Source organism: Lactuca sativa, chromosome 5 (assembly GCF_002870075.4).
Source record: "Lactuca sativa cultivar Salinas chromosome 5, Lsat_Salinas_v11, whole genome shotgun sequence".
Lineage (NCBI taxonomy): Eukaryota > Viridiplantae > Streptophyta > Magnoliopsida > Asterales > Asteraceae > Lactuca > Lactuca sativa.
The window spans coordinates 230,986,390-230,995,078 of NC_056627.2; the positions used below are offsets into that span (position 1 = coordinate 230,986,390).

General features: G+C 35.2%; 1 pseudogene; it reads right to left on the reverse strand.

The window, feature by feature from the left end:
• Positions 1-4,946: 4,946 nt before the first annotated feature.
• Positions 4,947-8,378, reverse strand: LOC111881826 (uncharacterized membrane protein At3g27390-like; annotated as a pseudogene).
• Positions 8,379-8,689: the final 311 nt, after the last annotated feature.

Genomic DNA, 8,689 nt, shown 5'->3' on the forward strand with positions numbered 1-8,689 from the left:
TGAACCTTTCATAGTGAGTACTACTTGGATCTACTTTGTGGGTAGTGAACTAGAGTCTTGAACTAACCACTTCTTATAGTAGAATCAAAAACAAGAAGTATCACACATATCATATCTAAGCATGGTTCATTTCTTACCGTTGTGTTCTTTTCGATCGTGAACAATCCTTTCTTCATGAGACTTTTAGAGAGCTTAGCCATGTCAGCTCCCAAAGATGCGACCTCACATCCATCTCACATAGGTAATGCTAATCTGGAACAATCCGTACTATTCCACTATAGAAGCTATCAGCATTATTAAGAATAAAGAATTCATCCCTATATCATCAACGGAAAAACACAAAATAGATATCATAGGTGTGAGCATACCTTGGTGTTGGTGGTTCTTTGAGTCTTCCCCAACTAGTTGTCCTATTGAACCTAGACCATGGGATCTCCAATGTTGCTAGGTTAGGTTTCCGCCCGGTGGTGACTCATTGTGTTGGCTTTAAGCCCATTCCCCTCGATGTGAAGAGAACTTGCTCTCTACTAAGGCCTTTTGTCAAGGGATCAGCTATATTTTCCTTTGACTTTATGTAACTAATGGAAATGATTCCATTCTTCAGCAAGTCTCTTATTGTAATATGTCTGCGCCTAATGTGTCTCGACTTGCCATTATATATATGACTTTGTGCTCTAGTAAGAGCAGCCATACTATCACAATGTATGGCAATGGCAGTAACAGGTTGAGGCCACAGAGGAATACCCTCTAGGAAGCTCTTAAGCCATTCAACTTCTTCAGCAGCTTTGTCTAAAGCAACGAACTCTGCTTCCATTGTAGAACGAATATTCACAGTTTGCTTAGATGATTTCCAAGAGATAGCAGCTCCACCAAGAGTGAACACATATCCACTTGTGGATTTTGCCTCTGAAGTATTGGAAATCCAATTTGCATCACAATACCCTTCAAGAACAGGAGGATATTTCGTGTAATGCAGTCCATAATTCATTGTATGCTTTAAATATCTAAGCACTCTCACTAATGCATACCAATGATCTTTTCCAGGATTATGGGAGTAACGACTCAATCTACTTACAGTATAAGCCAAGTCCGGTCTAGTACAATTCATAATATACATTAAGCTACCAAGAACTTGAGTATATTCTAACTGAGCTACACTATCACCTTTATTCTTCTTAAGATGACTTGAAGGATCAAAAGGTGTGACTACCGGCTTGTCATCATAGTGTCCAAACTTCTTAAGTACACTTTCAATATAATGGGACTGAGTTAGAGTATAACCATCAGATCTTTTTTGAACTCTTACACCAAGGATCACATCTACTACTCCCAAGTCCTTCATGGAAAAGGAGGAATGTAGCATTTTCTTGGTTTGATTGATCACATCCAAATTAGTACCCATTATAAGCATATCATCCACATACAAGCATATGATGACACAAGCATTCTAGTATTGTTTGACATAAACACATTTATCACATTCATTAATTCTAAATCCATTAGAGAGTAATGTGTTGTCAAACTTCTCATGCCATTGCTTTGGAGCCTGTTTTAGTCCATAAAGTGATCTAACTAACTTACAAACTTTGTTTTCTTGACCCTTAACCACAAACCCTTCAGGTTGGTTCATATATATTTCTTCATCTAGTTCACCATACAAGAAAGCAGTTTTCACATCCATTTGGTGTATTTCCAAATTGTGAATGGCTGCAATTGCTACTAATGTGCGAATTGATGTAATTCTTGTAACAGGTGAATAAGTGTCAAAGAAGTCTTGACCTTCTTTTTGACGATACCCTTTAGCCACTAAACGAGCTTTGTACTTCTCAATGGTACCATCAGGTCTAAACTTCTTCTTGAATATCCATTTGTGCCCAATTGGTTTTTGCCCAGGTGGCAAATCTACCAATTTCCAAGTGTTATTCTGCACAATGGAATCAATCTCACTTTTGATTGCCTCTTTCCAAAAGGGAGCTTCAGACGAATCCATAGCATTCTTGTAGGTTTGTGGTTCCTTATTCACTACATAGGTCATGTAATCAGGTCCAAAATCTTTGGCTATTTTGCCCCGTTTGCTTCTTCTAGGTTCTAAGTTCTCTTCTTGAACCTTAGAAGAGCTCTCTTCATTTGATTGTAAACTTTTGTATGAAATGGTATCATTTAGTCCATCATCCAGAGGTCTTTTCCTAGAGCAGGTAACCTCTTTCTCTTTATTCTTAAAAGGAAAAATATTTTCAAAGAATTCAGCCTCTACTGATTCCATGATGGTTTGGTTATGGATATCATCAACATGTGATTTAAACACAAGAAACCTATAGGCTGCACTATTCATGGCAGGGCCAAGATAGATGCAATCTATGGTTTTTGGTCCAAGTTTAGTCCTCTTGGGAAGAGGTACTTGTACCTTAGCAAGGCAACCCCACACTTTCATCCTTTTGTAAGAGGGTAACCTCCCTTTCCACAGATGATAGGGTGATTTATCACTCTTTTTATGAGGAATTCTATTAAGTATTGAATTTGCTGCAAGACATGCTTCTCCCCACAGATTATATGGTGCTCCAGAAGTAATTAACATTGAATTAATCATGTTTTTCAATGTTTTATTTTTCCTTTCTGCCACTCCATTTTGTTGGGGAGTATATGGAGCAGTTGTTTGATGTATAATACCATTTAAAGAACAAAATTCAGCAAAGTCTTTGGATTCATATTCTCCTCCTCGATCAGACCTTAGAATTTTGATCTTTTTGTCAAGTTGATTTTCAACTTCAGCCTTGTAATTCTTAAAATAATTCAAGGCTTCATCTTTGGTATTTAATAAATAAATATAACAATACTTGCTGCAATCATCAATAAAGGATATATAATAATTCTTTCCTCCTCTTGTAGGTGTTGCTCTAAAATCACATAAATCAGAGTGGATTAAGCCAAGTATTTCATTAGATTTTTCAACTGATTTATGAGGATGTTGTGAAAATTTTGATTCTACACAAACCTCACATTTTAAATTTTTATCTAATGAACATTTTGGTAACATGCCAAGTTTTGCCATTCTTTGAATAGAACGAAAATTGACATGTCCCAAACGAGAATGCCACAAAATTGAAGGATCATGCATATACATAGAAGAGGGGCTAGTAGTGCCCATTATTGCATTAACATTAACATTGGTTACATCATTGTTTGGTGTTTCAACACCATAGTACAAAGGTAAGACACTGACTATGAAGAGACCCTCACTAAGGTATCCCTTTCCAACATACACCCCACCCTTGGTGAGAACAAACTTATCAGACTCAAATACAAGTTTGAAACCTTTGTTACTAAGAAGAGGACCAGAAATCAAATTCTTAGTAATTTCAGGAACATGCAAAACATCATTTAAAATAAGTTCTTTTTCAGAAGTCAGTTGTAGCTTCATTTTTCCCTTTCCTTCAACTTTTGCAGTAGAGCCATTCCCCATAAACATTGGTTCAGAATCTGAGACTTTCTGGTATGTAGAAAACATGGTTCGGGAGTTGCAAATGTGCCTTATGGCTCCAGTATCAATCCACCAATCCACACAATTGCTAACCATGTTGGTTTGAATCACAGCAACAAATTGATTTAGTGATTCAACCATGTTGGCTTGACCAGAATTTCCTCCACCAGAATTGCCACCATTGTTTCCATTGTTCCCTACATTGTTCCCTCCATTATTTCCTCCATTGTTTCCTCCTTGACCCCTCCTGAATCTGCAATCTTTGGCCTTGTGTCCCATTTTGCCACAAACATAACATGGACCAGAATTCTTCTTGAAATTCTTCTTGTTAGGGCCATGATTTTTGCCATCTTTGGAAGAGTTTTTGGAACCTTGCTTCCCTTTCTTGTTGTTGTGCTTTGTCCTTGAAGTGCTTGTTTCTCCAACAAAGTTTGCACTTGGTTCCAAGGAATTCGCATCTGCCTTCTCATTCAATCTGTTATCTTCTTCCACACGAATTCTCAACACAAGTTGCTCAAAACTCATGTCATCAGTTAAGTGTTTAAGATATAGTTTGAAATTCTTCCAAGAAGGAGGAAGTTTTTCAATGATTGAACCAACAAGAAAGTTAGAGTTTATACCCATACCTTCAACTTCAAGATCATGTGCAATGACTTGAATTTCCTCCACTTGTTTGAGGACAGATTTGGTATCCACCATCTTGAAATTCATGAATTTTCCAATCACGAATTTCTTGGAACATGCCACTTCTGTTTTGTATTTCTTTTCCAGTGATTCCCATATCTCTCTTGCAGTAGTCATGGTAGAGTAGATATCATAGAGAGAATCATCCAGGGCATTCAGAATATAATTTCTGCAATTATATTCATTTATGTTCCAAGTTTCCACTGCCCTTTGATGTTCTGCCAATTGGGCTTCATTGGGTGGTGTTGTTCCTTCTGCAGTGGTTATACCAACAGGAGGAGAGGGGGAGTCATCAGTGAGAACATTGGAAACATGAAGAGTTGTTAGATAGAACAACATCTTCTGTTGCCATCTCCGGAAATCTGAGCCTTTGAATTTCTCAGGCTTTTCCACATGTGTTTTGATGATGGAATTTTGATCCATTCTTCACTCTTTGATTTCTGTCTTAGAATGTTATTACAGAAGTACACAATCAACAAAGTAATGAAATAAAATAAACTAAATTCAGATATATTCAATATACAAAAATCAAATTTACAGAAAACATACTTGTTTGATGATAACACAGAAATATAACCACGAAATTGTAGAGATTGAGGCCTGCTTTAGCAGTGTCCTAAGACAGAAATTTCCCTGAGATGGGTCTGTCTTGAGGATACAACAATCCAATTCAAGAACAGATCTTGAATCTGTCGAAATTCACCATGATCCCTTTGGAAAGATAGACGATTTTTTGAGAGAAAGTTTGTGTGTTTATTGGCCCTCAAATTCTGTCCAGATCCTTTCATTTATAGGCTGTTAATGGTGGTTGTAAACCACCAACCGAAATTAACTGCCAAAAACTGTCTGCAGTTAATCCTTTATTTAACAGAATTTATTTTTCACTGAATTAATAAAAGGATTAATTAAGGACTAATTAATTTCGGATTATATAATAAAAAATATTATTTAGTCAAGAAGAGCCCAAGAGCAAGGCCCTATCTTTGACTATTAATATTTAATAATCCAAGCCTACTACTAGACCAATTAGACTAGTCCAACACCACAACCCAAACCCAATTTGCTTAACCCATTACTTGGTCCATTTAAATAAATGAGTGGGACAAGCCTTATAAGGTGAGAAAAGGTTTCCTCTTCCACCAATGTGGGATAAGTCCCATATTGTAATTTTATAGAGCAAAGTTACAAAAGATCACTAAGTTTGTAGCGTTATCAAGATTCGGTGACGACTAAATATATGCTGACTAAATAATGTTGTTAGTTACAAACTTTTAGGTACTCACAAAATAATTGGTGGCTAATAAGGAATTTTCTTATTGTGATATGACAACCCAATATATTAAACTTTTATAGAAACTAATTAGTTCCATCATGTGGCATAATCTATAACAACCAAAAGCTATCCTATCAATACATTGCCTTGTCGACGAAATGGTGTAATATTCAATCATCAAATTCCAATCTCATACATATATGGGGTTGATCCGCCAAGATGGCCTATTGGATAATTTCTTATAGTGAATGTCATTGGGTCTATTCGACCATTTAGGGACATATCCAATTATCATCCCAATACCTTTCAACAGAAGACAAATTCACATAACATGTTTCAAGGAAAATGGTCTAGAAAAGCGACATTTAAATGTAGTATCAGTGCACCACACATCATTCCAATATCTTTTAGAGCATTCACTCCCTACTTTACAATAAGAAAGCTATGTTATTTTCTTTAGCCCTCCTCTCTTTCTAATAATAAAAGAGCCACGTATTTTTTCTTTATTACATGATTAAACTACTAGAAAAAAATTTATTTAGAATTAGCCATATACATTTTTCTGTCATAAAATTATATATATATATATATATATATATATATATATATATATATATATATATATATAGAGAGAGAGAGAGAGAGAGAGAGGGTACGGTTCAATAGAAAACCATAATTAACCAATGAATCAATCTTTTTTTCAACTTTTAGAACTTATTTTTTATCAAAAAAAAAAAACTAAAAAACAGAAATTCATAACTTTTTATCCTTTTTTCAATGATATAAAATTTGATTTTTTTACGTCAAATTCACAATGTGAATCCGGATTCACACGGTGAATCTAAAAAATATTTTTCACATTTACAATGTTAATATATGAATTTAGATATTTTTAGATTTTTTTGATAAAGAATAAGCTTTAGAAATTGAAAAAAAAATTTGGTTACTTGAAGAACCAATATATATATATATATATATATATATATATATATATATATATATATATATATATATATATATATATGATAGGAATTTATGGCATACATTTACAACCGATAATTTGTTTAATAATTTTAAGACAAAATTGCAAAAATGGTCCATGTGGTATGTACTTTTTTGGGGTTTTGGTCCAAACCATGACTTTTTTGGCTTTGTGGTCCTTTTGGACTGGTTTGATTGTGAAAATGGTCCCTGTAGTTAACTTCCGTTAAAAAGAATCTGTTAACCCCCTCATGTGCCTTCCATGTGAGGGTATTTCCGTCTTTTTACTTCTAGGGACCATTTTTGCATAAGAAAAAAAACCCCTTTATATATTAATCTCTAGTTCTAGCTTCTTTCCCAACGACTGTTCTTCCCCCAAATTTCTTCATTATTATTCCCCAACGACTGTTCTTCCCTCAACGTTCTTCACTATTATTCACCAACGACTATTTTCTTATGCCTCAAGATACAATACCTTCACCTGAAGATTCAGATTTTGCTGAAGCAAGAAAACACTGTAATATAGACCACGCGGGTAATTTGATCCCTAGTTTCTTACATTTCCCCTTCACTACACATTCTTCATTGTCTTTAACATATATCAAACCATCGCGGAAAAGTATTCTTTCATTCACCTCACATGACTTGAACAACTAATCCAAAACTTGCACATGTGTGTACTTTTGAAGAGCCAGTTTCAAATTTTTTGAACGTTATGAAACCAATCTTGACCCACTTGAGCTTTCCTTTTTGTTCTTGATATCAACTGAATTCCTTCTCTCTAAACGATCATATGCTTTCACGTTCTCACGATATATTAATCTGCAATTGAAAAGATTTCCAGAGAAAAAAACCCATCAAGAACACAATCAAAATTGAAAAGTAGTGATGATATATAGTTATATACATATACCTAGGAAAGCATGATCCTTCTCTTAAGTAAAGCAAGTCGTTTGTGTACTCATCAAACAATGAAACCACAACCACGATGTACGCAAATGCAAACTTGATTGAATCTTCCTAAAAAAAGCAGATTTAGTGACTTTGTGTTTAGAATTAGGAATTAGTGATGGGGTTCTCTTTTTTGGTCAAACCTGGTGGACGATTATGACACTATATAGAGCAAGACCAAAACCGGAGAAGAGAGACGCAATTACAGCTCCGGCGATTGATAAAGGCCATTAGATGATGGCAAGTCCGGCGTAAGGCACACAAACAGTTTCCAGAAAAAGGCCTTCTCTCCCGATTATGTCTTCTAGTAGTCTCTTCCATCCGATAATCAACATGTATGGACTCTTCCATAGAGCAACGCCGGTTATCATAGGTATGTCGATGGTGATAGCGATGGGGATGATGAATAAACTCTTTGGCAATTTGGACAATCTGTGATGTAATCATACAGGTTTGGAAATCCATGAATTTTACAAACTGGGTGTTGTTGAGAGTTATAAGAAAGATTGGATTTTTATCACTTTATGAACCAGATGTCGACTAGTTTATCGTCGACAGGAATTTCTTCACTGAGATCGTCCACGAATGAGAAGTAAGAATGGAAGCAAAAACTTGTAAAATCTCGAACCACAGTGCAACTTACTTCGAGTGTAGAAAAACATCCATCCTGAAGTAAGAAATCAGAAGAGAAATCGTTGATTCATTAATCGGGATTTTTTGATGTTTGATGCGAATGCTACTTACAACAAAGCAATGGAAGCACTTGTCTTTGTGATCTGTGCCAATAACTTCAAAGGTTGTGATTAACGGAGAGAAAAACCCAAAACCTATTCCGCTGAGGAGGCTGCCGGCGATGGAGACAACCGGCCATAGTGAAGAATGTTGGGGAAGAACACCTATTGGGGAAGAAGATGGACATAGAAAATGATATATAAAACGAGTTTTTTTCACTTATGCAAAAATGGTCCCTAGAAGTAAAAGGACGAAAATACCCTCATGTGGAAGGCACATGAGGGGGTTAACGGATTCCTTTTAACGGGAGTTAAATACAGGGACCATTTTCACTAACAAACCAGTCCAAAAGGACCACCAAGCCAAAAAAGTCATGGTTTGGATCAAAACCCCAAAAAAATGCATACCACAGGGACCATTTTTGCAAATTTGTCTAATTTTAAATAATTTTAGATTAGATACATGATATTTGTGAATATATATATATATATATATATATATATATATATATATATATATATATATATATATATATATATATATATATATATAGAGAGAGAGAGAGAGAGAGAGAGAGAGGTGAGTTCAAT